This window comes from Apis cerana, linkage group LG14 (assembly GCF_029169275.1).
Source record: "Apis cerana isolate GH-2021 linkage group LG14, AcerK_1.0, whole genome shotgun sequence".
In the NCBI taxonomy this organism is placed as follows: Eukaryota; Metazoa; Arthropoda; class Insecta; order Hymenoptera; family Apidae; genus Apis; species Apis cerana.
In genome coordinates this window covers 4015135-4034903 of record NC_083865.1, presented here as the reverse complement: position 1 = coordinate 4034903, position 19769 = coordinate 4015135, and the positions used below count along the sequence as shown (strand labels likewise).

At 35.3% G+C, this 19769-nt stretch overlaps 1 protein-coding gene across 7 annotated transcripts in view; it reads left to right on the top strand.

The window, feature by feature from the left end:
- LOC108004451 (tubulin monoglutamylase TTLL4-like) overlaps window positions 1–19769 on the top strand; it is a 171658-nt gene that overhangs the window by 83786 nt on the left and 68103 nt on the right. Inside the window, exon 1 of one of the 7 annotated variants that reach the window (XM_028664094.2) lies at window positions 1757–2916. The exons of the other annotated variants lie outside the window; for them this stretch is intronic. The gene's annotated coding sequence lies outside the window, so the exon portion shown is untranslated. Of the gene's footprint in view, window positions 1–1756; window positions 2917–19769 lie in introns of those variants that run through there. 7 annotated transcript variants of the gene reach the window in all.

Here is a 19769-nt window from a genome sequence, read left to right as displayed (position 1 = left end):
CTTACGATACTATTATTGCAATTTCTCTTAATTCTACAACTTTACTATAACGAATCGATCCATTCGATATTAATGCAATTAAAGCTCCGAACCAGGAGTTAAATAGCAATCGAATCTACAATCTTAACTTCTAACATGAAAGACGTTTTAAACTTAAAGCTAAAATTTAAAATTCGTGGAATACAATGAAAGACCTTACTAATCGTATCTATCGATCCTCGATTCCTCGATCTTCCTCTCCATCTTCCTCTTCGTCGAGTAGTCTTCTTCCTAACGGGACATCGTGGAAGTAATTCCTGTTCATTTTCATCGCCAGCTCTTTCAATTCGTTTTCCAGATTCTCGTTTCTCAGATTCCGCAGCTCTTCGTCGTCAATATGCATCCTGAATGCTGTCATCCTGCCTCCAATCTCGTTAACGCGACTCTGCCGCATGATTTTGTCGTTTACATGAATGACCTCTCGCCGAAGTTTACCGTACAATCCTCGAACGGTCGACAGAGTATTCTTGATGGCCCGTCTGGTGAACAGCCCACTGTCAATACGTCGATCAGTCATCGAACTGACGGGAGATATTCTCGAGATTTGCCTCTTCATGGTGACGCCGTTGCAGCAGAAAAACCGGTCGTGATTCTTGACGTTACAAAACCAGACTGTCTGCGTGTGGACTCTCGGTGTTCTTGATCGAGCAAGCCTTTGCGGCCTGTACGATTCGTGTACGTCACGTAGATTTCTGTACGTACCTGTTTGTATACGTATAGGTATGTATGTATGTATAAGTATGGCAAGTATATGAGGCAGATATCTTGCGAGAGAGAGGGAGAGAAAGAGAGAAAGAAAGAGAGGAAGAGAATGAGAAGTAAAGGGAAATCGAGATGAAACGGAAATGGAACGAGGTAGACACGTGTACAAGATTGCAACACGAATTTTTATGGATGGATATGATTCGATTCTATCTTTAAAGATGCGCACGTTTTGAGTAGGTGTGATTGAGTGTGAGCTAGGATGAGGAGTCTTCCTCTTATATAGCTGAAGGGCTGCGCATGCGCGTTACCGAAGTCGAGTAGGGCAGAGGGTAGAGACAACGTTCGTACAGGTACATACGTGCGTAGGATCGGGTGCGCAAAAGGGCAGGTACCTTCCACCCCTTCGATATTGTTTGTATCGTTCACCCTTGTGAAAAAAGGCGAGTAGCTGCCGGTTATGCAATTTACATTTCACGTGTTGAATTTTTTATGTGAGAATGTTAACATTGTTTTAGTTCTCATTGTTATATATGGTAGAGAAAATAAAGAAATAATGGTTGCATGAAAGATAAAGAAGGGAATAATAATTAAAGATGGAAAGTTATAGATTTTCTATTGATAATTTAAAATATGTTAAATAATTGTTACTTCTATCATAAAATATTAATATTTTAGAAATTATTATATTTATTTATTAAAATAAATTATTACGTTATTTATTAAAATAAATTATTTAACATATTGCTATTTTTTTTTCATTTCAACAAATGAAAATCAAAAATACACGAAAATATAAATATGAAATATTATTATAAAATTATTTATTAATTTTTCTTACATATAATTGCATTTAAATAAATGTAAAATGAAATTAAAAAATTATTATATTTTTAATTTAATTTTAACAAATAGTTTCGCATTTTAAATTTTTCCGCTAAATTTAATATTCTTTAGTTGGTAAAAGTTTTTCGTTTTGCGCATGCGCGAAATCAAATTGACGAAAATTTAGTGTAAATGAAGTCGGCGTCGTTGCAGCAGTGAAGTGTGTCAAATATTGGTGTTCGATACTTTAATAGGATATTTTGGGTTCGGAAACTATTAAATTCTCATGTGAAATTGTGAATTCTTAATCTGTAATAAAGAAATAAAACAAAGAAAGGATCGGAACGTCGAGAAAGAAAGATAAGTCAGGAAGGTTGACATTTGCGTTCAGCTCGAATTGCGCGCGCACTTAAAGGTAAAGGCAGATTGTAACGAAGATAGTGAAAAAGAATAAAAGAACAGTCAAGGAAAACAAAATAAGAAATACAAAAGGAACGATGAGAAAGGTAAAAAGAGAGAAGAGGATGTACGATTAGCGAGGTGACGAACGAGAGCAAAAGAGAAAAGAAAGGACGGCCGTGGCGTACGCGCAGCACGAGCTGCGCACAGTGCAACAGAAAAACAAAAACTCAGCATGAGATGAACAAGGTTAGTTAGCAAAAGAAAGTAACACGATGGAGAGAAAAAAGAAAAAAAGACAAAAAGTATTACGAAACCTGTGCAGGAAGATAGAACGACCAGACAAGTTACAACAAGGATGGATAGTGATTGGAAAGAAGATAGAAAATGAATGTTTTATCGTGGCATACGCTCTGCACGAGCTGACCATCGTATAACAGAGAAAGAGAGGTACTGTTACTGTTAGGTAGAGAGAAATAGTAAGAATAAAGGATAGCAAACAAAGAACAGGATAAAAATCGTCGAAGGATCGTAGTAAGAAGTTGTAGAAGTGAGATGGAAAATTCCTGTAAAGGAAGAAAGAAGAGGAGAAATAGGTACTTGGTGGCGCACGCGCAGCACGAGCTGCGCACGGTACTATAGAAAAAGATGCACAGTAAAAGAAATAAAGAGAGTGAAAGAAGGATAGAAAGTACGTTAAAAGCCAAGAAGCCGGCAGAGGAAGTAGTGTGAACATGGTGAGAGCAAGGAAGAAAAGAAAGGATGCTCGTTTCTGGCGTACGCGCAGCACGAGCTGCGCACGGTAGCATTTGGCGCATGCGCGGCACATGCCTGTACTCAGATCAGAGAAACGAGTGCGAGAGAAGCACGTGGTAAGGTTGTGCTGGAGGAGGAAAGAAATTACGTCGACATCGAGAAGCAACAAAGGATAGAGAACGCCGTATGTTGAAGGTGAGTGAAAGAACTGGAATATTCTTAAGAATGAAAAGAGACAGGTAGATATAGTCGTATAGAAGCACATCACTGCGTCAAACTGTGAAGGAAAAAGGATTGTGTGGGAGGGAGAGAGAAACGTGTTGATTTGATGAAATGGTGGGGATAGAAGGATAACTTGTTGCACAGAAGGCTGTAGTACCGCGTACTTAACCTTAGATCGAGAACGAAAAACGGAACACGATTGCAGTTTATTTATTTTTTTCAATTCGTTCGAATTGTATCTCTATTTTGGTTATTGATGAAATATCTATTCTTGTATAAGTACATATTTATCATTCATATTGATTATTTATAATAGATAGATCTGAAATGGATTCTTTTAATAAAACGTTTAATGATTAAAAATATAATGTATAATATAGGATGTTAAATTTTATATTTTAAAAACGTTGAATATTAAACATTGAAGCACAATTTTTATTTAGAAAATTATAAAGAATTATAAAGAAAATATTATTTAGTTTTTTAGATTAGATATTTACCGTTCATCATAATATTAATAGAATTATTTATAGGTATTAATTTAAATATATTATAGGGATATTTTATAGGGATATTTTTGAAATACTAATATAAAAATGAACAAAATGCAATATATAAAACAATAATTTTTTAACAGATAATTTATTCAATATTCTAATCTTAAACATATATAATATCAAACATCGTCACGATTCTTTCTTTCAATTCAAGCAACGTATCGTACAATTTAACAATCCGAAACGCGCGAGAAATTCGAACGTTGCGTGCATTAAATTAAGATTCGTACGTGACGCATCTGCGAGGGAGGAGCAGAATTGAAAATGTCTGTATTCAAATAGAAAACGATCGATAAGAAGCGAAAATCCCGTGGATGTGATTTACATTCCACGTAAATAGGAGGCCCTGAAGGGATTGGCCCGTATTAAATATGGCTAACGTGCGGATAGCGTTCTTATATACTATGCGTTGATCGATTTTGAACTAAATCGAGAGCTTCGGGTTACAACCGGTAACCAGAAGCTATTACCACGATCCGATCAGACTCTGTATCGGTGGAATAAGTTATAAGGGCCTATAGTGCGGATAATCTGATCGTTTAACTGGCTCGCTTCGATCTATCGATCATTAACGCCTTGTTGGCCTCGAATATCCACACCAAGAATATATTTCCGAGGAATATTTTAATTTTTGAACTTTTTTCTAGGAATTCGTTCCAAGTTAACAACTTCTCGACACCCTCAAATTATACCGACATGCTTTCAATCTGTTATTTTGTTTAGGTATTGATTTAAAGTAAAAGGAGAACAAAAAGTTGAGATGATTTTACATTCTAGAAAATTTGATGCAATTTCATTTTCTTTGGTTGTTTTGGATCTGTTTTTATTACTGATCAAGATTATAGATATAAGTAAAGAATAAATGAATTCTTTGTAATAGTAATATTAAAATATTTGTAATGACTGTATATATTTGTTCAATTTTATGTACAGGTTTTTACTTATTATATATAGGTTCATATTTTTATCTTTCTTGAACATTTTGAAAAACCAGAATACAAGAATTTTATTAGTTAAATATTTAAATTATCGAATTAATTAAGTATTTATTTTTTTTTTTTGTAATAATATAGGTATAATATAGGTACAATATAGGTATAATATATAATAGGTATAATATATAATAATTGTTCTTCAAAATTATATTGCTTGTTTATATCACAAATTGCAGATACTTTTTTTAAATTAATTTTTTAATAGTTTATTATCATACATCATACAATTTTGCGTTGCACTATATCATACCTCTGCACATTGAAAATGAAACGACGAACACAAAAATAAAACGGGGAAAAAAGATCAAATAATAAAATAAAATTCACTCAAACTGACGTTCTTGCATACGATTACTTATTTTTATACGCACATTTATAGGAATTAAAATTTCATTATCACCCGGTTCAAACTTCCAAGCGAAATAGCTCCGCATCAAAACATCGTAAGCATAATTTACCAAGTATAAACGCCCCTTTAAACGCATCTCGACATCAGATTTTCAATTATTTTAAAAAAACACGAGACAGACAAACCGCTATCCACGAATCTTTATCGCCTCTTCCTCTAATGGGCAATCGGCTCAAGATGAATGGCGCCTCGCGAGTAAATTGTAGGGAAATATGCGTTCATCGCGAAGGTGCACGTCTGTATTTCATGGACTTGGAACAGCGAGACATGTAAATGCGGCTAAACGAAATCCTCGGAAGAATGGATTCCGCTAATGGTCGAGTCAGTCTTAAGATGAATGGAACAAGAGGGGTCGCAAAGGGGTGTACAAGGCCGCGATATTTAGATTCCTGACCAACCGCACGCATCTGTCGGTCTTGCCTCGGTTGTGCCCGATATTTCCTTCTTTCTCTCCCTTTCTCTGATGGACGAATGCGCGTCTGTATGCATACGGGTGAATGCCGATGCTCGAGAAACAATTTTATTTTTTTGTTCGTAGGCATTTTTTAAAATTTTTATTTTTAACTTTCCGATAAGTGCAGATATTTAATGATTAATTAGTTTCTCTTTTAGATCTGGTATAATTTATATAATTAATCAACAATTTCATATGGATTTTTGTCATGTTATTGACAAGGATAAAATAAGTATATAGTTTACAGTATATTTATTTTGATATTGTATATTGATTGGATTAATCAGACTATTAATGTAATTTATATTATATTAAATGAATATACTGTCAAATTAATTCTTTTTATTTTTTATTTTTTTTTTCTTTTTTTTTTTTGTTATTCATCTCATATACGTGTCCTTATTATATCGTTTCATGAACACATATAAATCTCAACAATCTACGAACTTGCCTATAAACAGCTTATATTCTTGGGAAAAACATTTATAATGTTATTGAAACGATACAGAAGTGTCGGGTAATATGTTATGGTTATGGTTAAATGGACGTATATTAAAATATTTATATTATATTATTATATACAGTGAGATTTTAATCTTAAATCGATTCAATCGAGGCAAGCAGATTGGATGAATCAAGGTTTAATAGACAATCGAGAAAATCAATGGAGAAAAATAATGAAAAATCTATTTTATATATTTTTACTTTATCAATCTTGTATCATGTTTTACAACTTTGAAAAATATTAATGTTTGTTAGGACTTTTTTACTTCATTTGATGGGTATTAACTATCGAATATATATAAAAAATTATGAATTCTTTTTTGTACACTTTCAATTCTATTTTTAATGGATATTCTTTTTCCATTTCAAAACAATATCTAACCTAATTTCTCAATCTTTATCTACTTCATTATAAGTCTATCAACGTTTCCTCTATCGAAATCGGCTAAGATCGTCTTTGCAAAAATTCCAAGAGAATTGAAACATAATTAAAACATTCGCTATTATATTAGAAAAAATAAATTAGGAGCAACACGTTCGTGCAATCATTAATGAACGTGCTCAACGCAAAGGGGGAAGGAGGTGGCGCGTAGATCTGGAGAAAAGCCCTTAAAATAAACGCCGATCTATCCGGCCACCACTTATCCGTGGAAGAATCGGGTACACGTGGAGGAATCGTGTGCACACGCGTGCAGGGTACGCGCGGGTGCGTTTTTCGAGGGTGTGTTGATCGGCTCGCTCGCTTGCCTGCCATCGGCCCCAACAGCGTGTGTATATCTCTTTGGTGGCAGCTGGAGGTTTCGCGCGTGAGAACTCGGTGGCTCCGAGGTTCCCTGGTTTCTCGTCGCCACCTGTCCTCGTGCTGCTCTCTCGAGGCGACTGCCAACCCTCTTTCCTCGTCCTCTTTTTCCTTCTGCCTCTACCCCCACCTCCTCCTCCTCCTCCTTCTCCAACCGTGCCGCAACCCTTCGCAAGGTAATCACGCCTCGAAGGAGCGCGAGGGGCGGAGATCGGGGAAAAGTATCGGCGCGTTTTGACGTTATGCTAATGCGGCTGGCTATCCCTGAGTGGAACCAGATTGTGCTACCGTGATAGCAATATGTTGATCGATCGCCGTAATGGGTATTTATACGGGATGAATGAGGTTGGGAGATGGGGGGGTTCGATCGATAATATTGATTAGGTCTCGTAGGTGATGCGGATAATCGGCGTGTAAGTAACTCCTCTCCGTTTTAAATTTTTCGATGGGACTTTTCTTTTTTTGCTCCTCGGTTGTTTCTTAATCGAACGATCCTTTTCGGTGTCTTAAGTATCCCCCTCGAACGCTCGGGGTGATCCGTTTGGTGTTATCTAATTGGCGGTGTCGGATTAACTTTTTGCCGAGGCCTAAATTTTGTTTGTTTTGAAAGGATGATTATACGCGGTCCTCGTTCTATTTTATAATGACGTTTGGGAACCGATAATTTCGGTATGTATGTAGATATTAGGGTAATGATGTATGCTAATAAATGCTGTAGGGATAATAAAGAAAATAAAATGTAAAAGTATCGCGTGATTTTAAAATTTCTGCCTATATTGTATATCTTTTTTTTTTTTTTTTTTTGACAAGATGGCAAGATATTGTTGGAAAAATAATTTGGAAAATTTCATTACTTGAATTTGCTGACTGTACATACATGATCATTAACTTGATTGCTAAAATTTATTATTATTATTATTGAATATAATGATAAATTATGCTATATTTTTCTTTCAAATTTTATTTTTTTTTGTTTATTGTTAAATATCTGGTAGCGTTTATTGACAGGAGTAACCTCCATATAAATAATAGCTTAATTTTAAATTTTAAATTTTTTAAATAGGAAATGAGATATCTCACAATAATTAAACCTTCGATTAGTACGATTTAGCGAAAGGAGACCAAATATCCCACGTTTATTTAAATTTCACCGTAAAATACCACTTCGGTCGTTGTGCAAGAGGGCCCAGAAAATGTACGTACAGGTACATACATTAGCTCCCTCCTACTGTTCTCTCGTTCTTCCAGAGCCAGGACCAATTCCGCGGTGGACAATTGGAGACATTTGTCCCCCTGATCGGCATGCATCTTTTCTCGAGTTTCACCCTCGAGGTTCCCTTTCGAAGCCGACAGCGAAAGAAGGATCGTAAGCGTGCACGGAGCGTGGTGGTCGTGTGCGAGAAACGTGTGCGTCTTTTTTGGGGCCTTTTTGCCTCCTCCCCTCTCCACCTTCCCGTGGGCCCCCGCGCACCCTCCCCACCACTCGTACTCGCCAGGGCCCCGTGGCCAGCACGCACCGCAACGCACCACGACGATTTTTCGATCGAAAAAAAATTGGGGCTCATAACGGTCGGGGGGACCGAGTCGCGGACGTCTCTGTGAAAAAAAAAGATGCAAGTGTCGCCGAAACTGGCCTCGAGGGGGGCTGAGAGAGAGAGAGAGAAGGAAAATTGTGCCGTATCTTACCGTAATTTCGGCCGAGAGACCGTAAATTACTTTTCGGTGGCCGACCGGGTAAATAGGTATTGAGACGTGTATAAACAAAAAAGTCGGCAGATTATATCCTGCTCTTTTGTACCGCGATATACGAATTGAACGATACTTGATGTAAATAACAGGCGATGTTATTTATTTTGCGCGCGCGTGTGTGTGCGATTGGGATGAAATTGTATCCGGATTTGTAAAAGTTTATTTATATGATTTTTGATTAAGTTTTGTGGCTGGTGATAATTTGAATTTAAATTTGATTCCTATTTGTAATAATTCGAAAAGTTAAAAAAATTTAGATGCATCGACGTTTAAATTTTTTATTTATCAATTAATAGAATCATTTTTTTTTTTTGGAACCATCGTTATATTACTGTTAAGACAAATTCGACGGATCAGAGAAACTTCTCAAACCTCATTTTCACATCAAATTACCATCATAACGAATTAATCTGTTCCTGGAAGAAGATTAAACGTACAACGCATAATGAGTATCTCGAACATCAAGCTTCAATTTCCACGATTTTCATACGTGCAAATTACATTACAAAACGGGAAATGCCCGATATATGAAACGTCATAAGCGATACCTGCAATTTTGCCAACTTTCCCCTAATTTCTAGGGTTTTTTTTCGCCCCAACAGATCCCAGCCGTTCACTTTATGAGCGTTGTGCAAATTCGTGCGAACGACTCGTCATTGAGGTCAACGATAAGGAAGGGTTAAGTGGACTTGAGACACGCAGGGACGACGAGTGCAAGGCAAACCTGGCCTCTCGTTTGGTGTTTTCGGGAAAAGGTGTGGCGAAAAAAATAAACTTATTGTGCCGGTGCACGGCTGCAATTAAGACATGATCACGGCCAGTTTCGTGCAATCGTAAATCGACGCAATAAACGAGTTGTGAACGTGTGACACAATTTCACAGACGCGCGAACACTTCCTCGTGAGAAGATATTTTTATCCCTTTTGAACCGTTGTCATCGTTCATACGTACATCCAATGGGAAATCCAAATAATTTTTACAATTTTTTATTCTTTTTTTCATCCTTTCCTTTTCCCTTTAAAAATGGATGTTTAAGAAAATTTCTATAATCCATGTCTGTAAATATATTAAATACAAATATATTTTTTTAGGATTCGAAACTAGAACATTTCTTATTAGGATTTTTCCGTGATGTAATATCTTTTCTATATTTTTATTCTAAAATATCCAATTCTGTTCCCAACGCAGTATCCAAGTATTAACTCTCAAAAAGAATCTATCATTAGTAATTAAAAAATTCTATTACACATCAACACAACTATCAAAATTTATTATCAATTCTCATTAATAATTTCTTTAATCAAATGAAACGATATAACTGCAATGAACATTGCCTCGCGTTAAAAATCGAAAAAAACTCGCTCTTCTGAACGATGACCATTCAGAATTACAACCGATTCGTTTCGATAAGGAGAGAGAAAGGAGTGCATTGCACCCTGAATATCCACTGCAACCCCGTAGGAATCATAGGAGAAGGGAGGGGAGGGGACACGTTCTGCGAGTATTCAGAGAAGAAGATCGGTGCTCGTGAGAGGCGACGTTATTCCCGTGGCGGCTTTGGCAGGAACACGCGATTCGTCAAGAAGGGAGACATCTAACGAGTGACAGCCCCGATATCCGTGTGTCGGTTATCGTGAAGGGAAAAGATCGTTGCCGAGGACCGGTAGAACGAGATCCTTTAACGGATGGAAGATTGACCACCATGTGTGCGCCGCCTCGTCCTCTGCCGATCTTCCTTTTTCGATCGATTTGATCTTTTCTCGAAAAATTAGGATGCTTGGAGAAAGTTATAGAAGATTGAGCGTAAGTCGGTGTTTTGTTTTCTTTCTTTCTTATGTAAATTAATAAATTGATAAATTAATTGACGCGTTGAAGTATTTAATTAAATAATTTGTTGATCGAAAGTAGAACTAGGCTTCTCGTTTGTATTGTTAGAGTAATTTTCATATCCTTGGTGATTTTCAAAATAAGAATCGTCTCAAGATTTGTAGTTTTTAAATTCGATTATAAATTCTATCTATGATAAATAGAGGGTTGAACTTTCGTTTATTCGTTTATGAATTATTATTATCGTTAGAAGTAACGTTATATTATATGGAATTAGGATTCGATTTTCAGAGTTGAAATAATTAGGATAGAAATAAAATTATTTGATCTATAAAAGATACTATGGAGAGTAACTATCGATAATTAGAGGTATCATTTTTCTTTCTTTTTGAGATTTAAACTTCCTCCAAAGATTTCTTCGTTTTGTTATACGTATCGGTTTGACCGATCTCGACAATTTACAGTTAACCGGTTGTGTTGCTACTTTTATTACATTGTTCGTTGGGCTTTTCAATTTTGCTTGCATATGATGTGGAAGCAAATTGTGGAATCATGCGGGAACTGTTTACGGCCGAAGAGATTTTATTCCTCGATTTAGTTGGAAAGGATTAAATCGAAGGATATTCAAGAAACTGAGAGACTCTTCTGTTAAAAAATTAGTCTTGGTATTTGAAACAAGTGTGCGTAAAATTTATATTAGAATGATAATTCGTAACAGAATTGCAACTATCATTTAACATTTAACAGTCGTTGCTTGGTTCAGTTTCGTAACAAGAGTTCATTGATAATTCGATAAATATGATATATATCTTCAAATGTTATTTCATATTTTATCGTTTCCTTTTACTCGAAATATACCCAATATTACACAACGAGCATCATCACGTCACGTGTCGAACGTCAGATGTGGAGAAAACACGAAGGAAGGGAGGGGGAAAGGAGATAAATAATAACAGGGAACGAGACACGTTAAATTACATTTAGGGTTACGCTTCGCTCGATTACGATTACGATTTATCCACGATCGTCGCGACAATCCCCAATAACCCGCGACAGATGCGACAAACATTTTGCAACGTGCGTTTATGAACAAATGTCACGAAATCTACCGGTGTTGGATACTCGATGTAAATCAACACCTGGCGTGAAGCGATTATCCACCTTTAACGCGTTGAATACTTGTTTACCGCTCGACGACATTTTTCCTAATTTATTTCCCTTCTCGATTTTCTACGCAACCCGATACCCGCCTCGTTATTTGTTTCCGCCGCGTTTTACGGCCTTGTAATACCTTGACCGATGAAAGTCTTTACTGTCAATTAACGCGAAATATTACCTTAACCGGTCACCGCTGCGCTCTCCCGATACTTTCCTTTTATCCGTTCGATCTAATTAATATTACAAATTGCCGTAAATATCGTTGTTAATTGACTCGATGACGAAGATTAATTGCGGCCATTGGCTATTCGGTTTTCGAATGGTATGTGTATGCATGGGAATGTGGATTTTTTGGTGAAAAAAAGGTCAAAGTTCTGCCAATATATATATATATATATATACGATATATATGACACACACGTAGATTATTTATTTTGATTAAATTGTTTTAGAAATGAAATTTTATATTTTAAATATTTCTCTTTTTGAATTTGTATTAAAGAGATTATAACTGGTAGCGTTGTAGTAAATTGCAATATGGATACACAAATAAGTCACTGTTTTATAATTTATAATAAACGTATCAAAATGAATATTTGAAGAAATAATATTTTTACCATCGATCTTAAATGTCATAAAAGAAAAATTCCTTCTATCAGACTGATTTCACATTCGAACGAGGGGATCTCACGTGAGATAGTAGAGGTATCTCTCTGTTTACAGCTCTAGGCGAGTCGTGATTAGGTAGAGGGCATAATTTTCACGGAGTAAAAAAAAAAAAAAAAAATCCTCTTCCTCTACCTGCCGGCCATAATCGTCCAAGGTATCGCTTGTAAACGCCTTTGCCGATTAAACTCGTACTCCTGAAATGTAGGCGTTAACCTGTTGCCTTGCTATAAATAGCCGCGAGAGAGCGTGGAACGTACTATTAAGTCGTTCAAACGATATCACCCTACAGTCCCTCTTGCTCCACCTCCTATTTTCTACTCGTCCCCTCATCAAACCCCCTTCCTTCCATTCGTCGATGACGAACATTGGTGTTTTCCAATCTTTTCTCGAATCGTCATCCTGATAATTCCTCCATAACTGTTTTCTAAAAATTATATTTTTCACCATCTTCTTTTCGAATTGTGAACCCCTTTCGTGATATTCGTAAATAACACGGAGTGTTTTTGCAATCTTGTTTTGAGTTAATTTGCAATTAAAGTACATCCTGTTAAAAGCAAACGCGCGTTCAGGTATTTCTTCTGCAACAACGTATTCAATGTGTGTAAATAAATATATTAACGATAATTAAAAACATCGATCGAGCATTATCGTTACAACATTAACAATACGGATTGGAGAACCACTGAATTAAAGCACACCTGGTGTTATTTTATATCAATTTACAGGCAAGGATAGCCAAATTTAATAAATATTTCCTTTAATTAATTTTTCCCTTTTGTGGGTCCGCTAGATGGCAGCCCTATCAACTTTATCGAGCATCGAATTTCTTGTCTCATCGATCGATTTTCATTTTCAAATCTCTTCGACGAATCTCGCAAACACTCTTCTGTAATTACTTAAAATATTCTTGGATATTTAATATCCTGGAACGATCAGCTGTGAAAACACGATTTTACTGGTATTGATTTTTTTTTCTTTCTTTCTTTCTTTCTTTTTTTTTTTTTTTTTGGAACAATTATACGAGTGACGACAATCCAAGAACGATCGAATCGCAGATGGTTTTACTCTTAATTAATTCAGTTTATGTGTTGGTAATGTATGATCTGTTTTTTCACGTTCTTGGTACAGTTGTTAATGACTAATATGCGAGGTGTAATGTATTTGATTACTGGACTTTAATTATACTCATTGACTGTTGTGACAGTTCTATGGAGTCGCACGAGTCTTTATGGGTGTTTATCGATTTTCGTTTAAGTGTAATGCGTCCATTAATAACTCGAGATACCGTTGCTTTTTATTTGTTTGGAATTGGAAATTGATGGTCGTATTTTTAAGGTTTTGGATTTTACTTGGTGCAGTTTTTTTTATATTTGTGAAAGGTATTATTATATTAATTTTCGATTCAGACACGATAACTTGCGTTATATAATAATTAATGCGCGCGGAAGATTAAGGTAAACAGAAATAATTGGAGCAACAACAATTTTTCTGATTATCATAATTTTTCATTACTTTTTTTACGACTGTATTTTATTCCCCGATTCTTTTTTCGTGAGTTTAATTGTATTGATGATGATTTTTCGATCGTGCTAACTATTCAAACTTGTCAAAAGTTTCTATCCTTCGTCTTTTCATTTAAAATAATCGTGATAAATGCGATAATAAGTATTTTCTTTTTTTTTTTTTTTGAAACTAAATATCTCCATAAATTTTTCTTTTGGAAAATTGTCGTTCTTAAAAATAAACGTATAAACGTACGAAAGAGAATGAAAATTCGATTAAAAAATAAAGGAATTACGTATTAAAATCTCGTAAAATCGATTCAAGCAAGCATCACATCAAAATGTTGTACGCTACCGAGAACGCTTTACGTATCAAATTCTTATGGACGTTAATAATAATCGAATTTCGATATTACATAGCAATTAATTTGATGCTTTGTGTTAATTAAAGATTCGTCTCGTAGTAATAATTACAAGTTATTCGAGCTTGTGATTAAACTTCATTTTTTCCCCACTTTTCTTTTTTCACCCTTCTGCATCTTTTCAAGAGGGGAAACTCATGACCATAAAACGTTAACTCGAACGTGTTATCGAAATAATGAAGATCTGAACCGAATTCGATTGACTTAAATTTTCGACTCAAATATGAGCGTGTAATAGCATATTCGAGATGAGGAAATAAAAATTACATTTGAAAGATGTGGGAAAATGAGCCAATAGCGTAGATGATATGAACGAATATTTTTGAATAATTTTTTTCATTAACTTTAATAAATTAACTATTCTTGCATTCGAATATACAGAATTCATTCGTATTTATGGTTTAGATATTGGATCACTCGATTTACATTTTAATTTCTTGAATCATCTCCAGTTATAAATCGTATTCGTCTTGAAATATCATAAAGCGAATTAAAAAAATTATAACTCTGTTCAAAAAATAAAATCGACTTATTTCATATCGGATTATGCACACTTGTGAAATCGAGCAAGTTTTTCTATCGTTAAAACCGAGAAAATTATTCAACCTGTTTTATATAATTATATTTATATATACATTTAAAAAAAGAACAAAAAAATAATTATTTTCTCTCCGTGTTTAATAATTTCATCTTTGAAGTCAGTAAAAACCGGTAATCGTTTTATTTTTTCAAATGGAGGATTACTTCTTATGCTTATAAATAATCCTCTCCTCGTTTATTCACTTAATATCATATATTATATCAACGAAACAATATTCATTACATCCCAAAATTCGACAATAATATTTCTCTTACAAATACCTTTATTTCGCTTATTAATCAAACATTTACATAAATTTTTTTCTCCTCTTTCAAAATTCACAAATCGTATTTCCTTCATCCTCATCCTTTTACGCGATTTCATCTCGCTAATTCAAATACATTGCAAGCACCAAGAATTCCGCGGTGCATTTGCAAAATAATTTAAATTCCTATACCTGAACGGTTAATCACCCCAATTAGTCGCAATTACGCGAAAGCAAGTTCAAATAATTAACCGTTCGAATAAATACCGTGTTGGTTGATAATAAATATCGCTGGCAGTTGGAAGTGTATCACGAGCACGATCGACAATACGACACGGAGGGGTGAGAATCCCGAGGAAATGCGTAGAAATTACACGTTCAGGTAAAGCATGAACGATCGTGAATGCCGATCGGCCGCTACGCAGGGCAATTATAATCCCGCCTTAAATCGCATTGCTCGCCCGATGGATTCGTCGATTAATGGCCGATGATGGCCATCTTCCACATTTTATCGTTTCGCGCGAAAAACGTAGCAACATTGTGACGTTGGAAGTGATTCATTAATCAAGGCCATTCCCAATTATGTACCGTTCGATGTATCGATACTTTCCTCGGTACACCTCGATAGGTGTAATTTAGAGAAATATACGGAATATACGCGCGGAACAGATGTTTTCTACATTCGAGGAATGTAATCGAATACGTGTATTTTTCGCCGATCCACTTCCTGGATGGGGTCGTAACGCGGTGCGAATTTTAGTCGAAAATACGTGTCGGTATCGAAAACAATAAACGTAATGTTGATATGTAAAGTATTTTTTCGATAATTTTGAATAATATATGGAAATGTATAAAAATTTTTTAGTCAGAAATTTCGTATTATATTTTTCTATAAGTTCTTCTAGCATGATTAACGTCATCGATGGATTAAATTATCAACAATTTTAATAATTCGATTAAAATAGTTAAAAAGAAGAAGGATCGATAATAACCCCTATTCTGATGCATTTCTTATCTATCCTCCAATTATTCCCTTCGTTTCCCTTCGACTCACACATCTTTGCCTTCTTTTATCACTACTTACTTAGTGTAATACAAATTAAAATGAATTTTTAATTTGATCGGACAAATTTCTATAATTTTATTAACCTAGAACAACTCTCCATTCATAATCTACACGACCAATCAAAAAATCTAGTCGCTATTACAATATATATCCGCACAATAAAAATCTTATAAATTTCAAAGAGAAAAGAATTCTGTTCCTATTTCCTAGTGAAATCAGCCTCCACCCTCGCGAGACAACCCACGTATACTTCACTAGCTCGTATCGCAATCCTTTCTCTGGCGAGCGCGTCTAAAGGAGGCTCGGCTAACGCACGCCCACCACGGCCGTGACCACGTGTTCCACACGCTTCGTCCACGCGCGGATGCGTGTGTGTAACGCGCGCGTCACGGCTCCCCGAAGACTCGCGTCGCCCCGCGCGGAGTCTCTCGCTCGAGTCACACCTGCTCCTTTTTCCCACGAGATCGCTTTGCCCCCCAGCCACCACTCCTTCCTCGGACGTCCTCGGCCACCCTTGGCTCCTTTCGCTCTCTGACAACAACCATCGACTCTCGGCCAGGGGCGGCGGAATTGACTCGTCCGTGCCGCCGTAGAGAGAGAGAGAGAGGCAGATTTCCTTCTCCACGAATTTATCGAATCGTCTTATTTTCTTCGAGGGTGATTCTGGATGCGCGTCATTAAGTGGAATATTAATTCCGTCTCGAGAAGAGAAGATTTCTTCCTCTATATCGTTTCTGGAAGTGGTTCGTGATTTGTTTGGATGTTAAAAATTCTAGTTTGAAAGTTGCTATTCAGATGTCCCGCGAGTTTAAATTATCTTTCAGAATAGGCGTATCGAAGTAAAATAGAGTTAGAGCGATCGAGAAATTTCGAGAAATCTTGAAAACGATTTATATAATAAATCTTCGTTAAGGAACATCTGTCTCATTTGCATACGTGTCACTTTTATCTACGTGCATCCTATGTAAAAGTCAAAGCATCTCAAAAAAAAGAGGATTAAAATTTCCCTCTTCTTCCGTTCGTATCTTTCTCCGTTCGTGGCAATTAACTTATTATTCAATTACTTAAAATTTCTGAAACCAATAAGACTGCGTTATTTCTCTCCCTTTTTTTATTTTCGTATCGTACGATAATTAACGTTTTTATTATCCGAGGAATAACGCGAGCCAGAATGTGACCCGTTTAATCGACGTTTGGGTATCTCGAGCAACGTTTATCGCCGTTCAAAATCGCAGATCGATTTAAGGCATGAGGCTGTGCACCATGGTTATATTTTTTAATGCAAACGACTCACAATTTTTACAGTGTGCAAAGGAGAATGACATTGGTGTTCGTTGTGTGTGAGGGAGATCGAAAAGAACATAGGGCAGGCTTGTATATTAAATTAATTAATACTTTTTCTCATTTATACTAGATCCAAGTATTTATACAGTGATTTCTATTATTATATTTTTTGATAAAATTGTTTCTTTTGATAATTCTAATAAGATTTTAATTGATTCGTAAATATATGTATATGTTAAATTATTTTGAAAAGATTTTCTTTCCTGCTTAAAATTATAATAAATAGAAGGAGTAATTCTTGATATAGATTGCTTTAAAATTTGAACTCGTTTTATTATAACACCGAGAGAGAAAATTTTATGAAAGGAAGAAGCAGTCCTTCGAAAAACGATTCATTCATTTATTATCGTTTCAACGGTATTTTAATATCGGTATCGTTACCATAATTGTTATGGACAATTAAATGTGACATTAATTTTTGTTTTAGTACTTGTTACAAAAAATAACGAGCGAAAGTAAAACGCGTGTTATAAGTAAATTATGATTTTGTTTGTGTCTTCAAAATTTCTAATTTATTATCGATTGAATTTTTCTTTCCCGTCTGTCCTTGTTCTTTGATCACTTTTCACTTAAAATATTTTTACTCCCGACGAAACTAAATATAAATAATTAAATAGCTATTCAAATATTTCAATTTTTTTAATATCTCTTCACGCTAATTCTAAATTTTCCCTAATCTTATTCGATTATTTATATTTATAGTGCTAACTTTTGCGAAGAAGAGAAGTTTTACGTGCATACATTAGATATCTATCATTTAATATTCAATTAATATATATTTTCACTTCACATCTAATATTCTGATGACTCATAGTTTAAATATTCGAAGAAAATTGACGGAATTAGATTACAAGGTAATCTACGTAAGATATTGAGTTGATCCGTTCGTAAATATATCCATGTGAAACTAGTTCAACTGCTTCCATTTCTCAAAAAAATGTTGTTGCAAAACTCACAACTCGAAAACAAGGTTTCATTTGCTACGAAAGATAACGTAACGCTTTGATAACGCAACTTTGAATGAAAAACAAGTCTGGATTAAAATTTCAAATTGAAAGCTCAACTTGTCGAATCAGTACTGAAAAGAAAAAAAGAAACGAATGAAATTTAAACAATTCTTTAACGATATTACGCCTACTCTGTGCTTCCTATATTCTTCATTGAAACATCTTTCACAAATCCAAAATAAAGAGAAAAAAAGAAAGAAAAATTCACGTCGACACTCCCAACATTCCAACATTCTTTACCCCTCCTCCTTTCTTTCTTTATCGAAAATAAATTCCGTCAAAGTTCCAATAAAATTAAAATCAATTTTTTAGAGGGTCGTTGATACGTTTCCAGGTAACAATCAGTTTCGTATTTTATATAAGACGGTGACGACAATCACGAGAATATTTCCTCGGCCAACCCACATTCACCGCGTAAAACTTCGATAAACTCACTTCGTTATATTTACCGTGCACACCTTAAAGACTAATGCCTTCCACGTCCTGTTTTTATCATCGAGTGCCGTGTGCACGGATATCTACTGAAACAGGCGTATATCTCTCTAAAGACGAAAGGACCACGATACTTTTGGTGAGAAATTTTTACTATTGCGATAAGGGAAACGTTTTATTATAAAAAGAGCAGATGCAAGAGGTGAAGGCACACATACGTAGGGAATTAATGAAAATCTTTTCACACGTTCATAATATTTTTCTTTGTATTTTTCTCTTTTCCATCATTCAAATTTTTTTTTTTGCTTCTCTTATCTACGCCTTCTATTTTCGACGCCTTCTTGATCGTGTGTAATTGGCACACACAACGTGGAAAACAAGCGATCGATAATCGGTTGATTATTCATTTTCGAATCGAGAACCGGATGGCGAAAACCGGTATAATGTGAAAAGACTCTTCGTAATCCTTGATGAGGACAAATCGTTGATGAGAGGGAATCGGTGAAAGATAAATTCATATTATACTGGGTGGACTAATAAAGAAAAATGGTTGTTTCATTTTCGATCAATGGATCTTTCTTATCTGAATATTATTCTCTGCGCGTAAAATATCATAAAATGTAATAATTTATCTCTTTATTTCGAACAAAAAATTCCTACCTCGAATATTTTATATATTTCACCAATAGATCTTCGAGTTTAACGATTTTTTTACTTATTTACGTTCGTTCTAAACCGGATGAAAAATAAACGGTGTAATTTTAAGCCCGATACCGTTTGAATAATAAATTCCTGGCGGCCGTTAGTCCCCGCTTTAGCCTTAATCACCGTCTTTAATTACATCGTAACATCGTCGTCCCGATCAAAAATCGTTTTCTCCCGGTTTGAAATTTTAATTACAGCCCTCGTGTTATGATTAATCGAAGCGATCAGGGTGGCTTTCGAAAGTCACCCGTCAATCGACAACAATCTTTCGTTACTTTCGCTTCCATTCTAATCGCCACTTCGTATCTTCGATTGAAATGATACACTTTTCTTTTTTCTTCCCTCCACGTAGATTTTCCTCGCTCAGAGAAAACCTTCATCA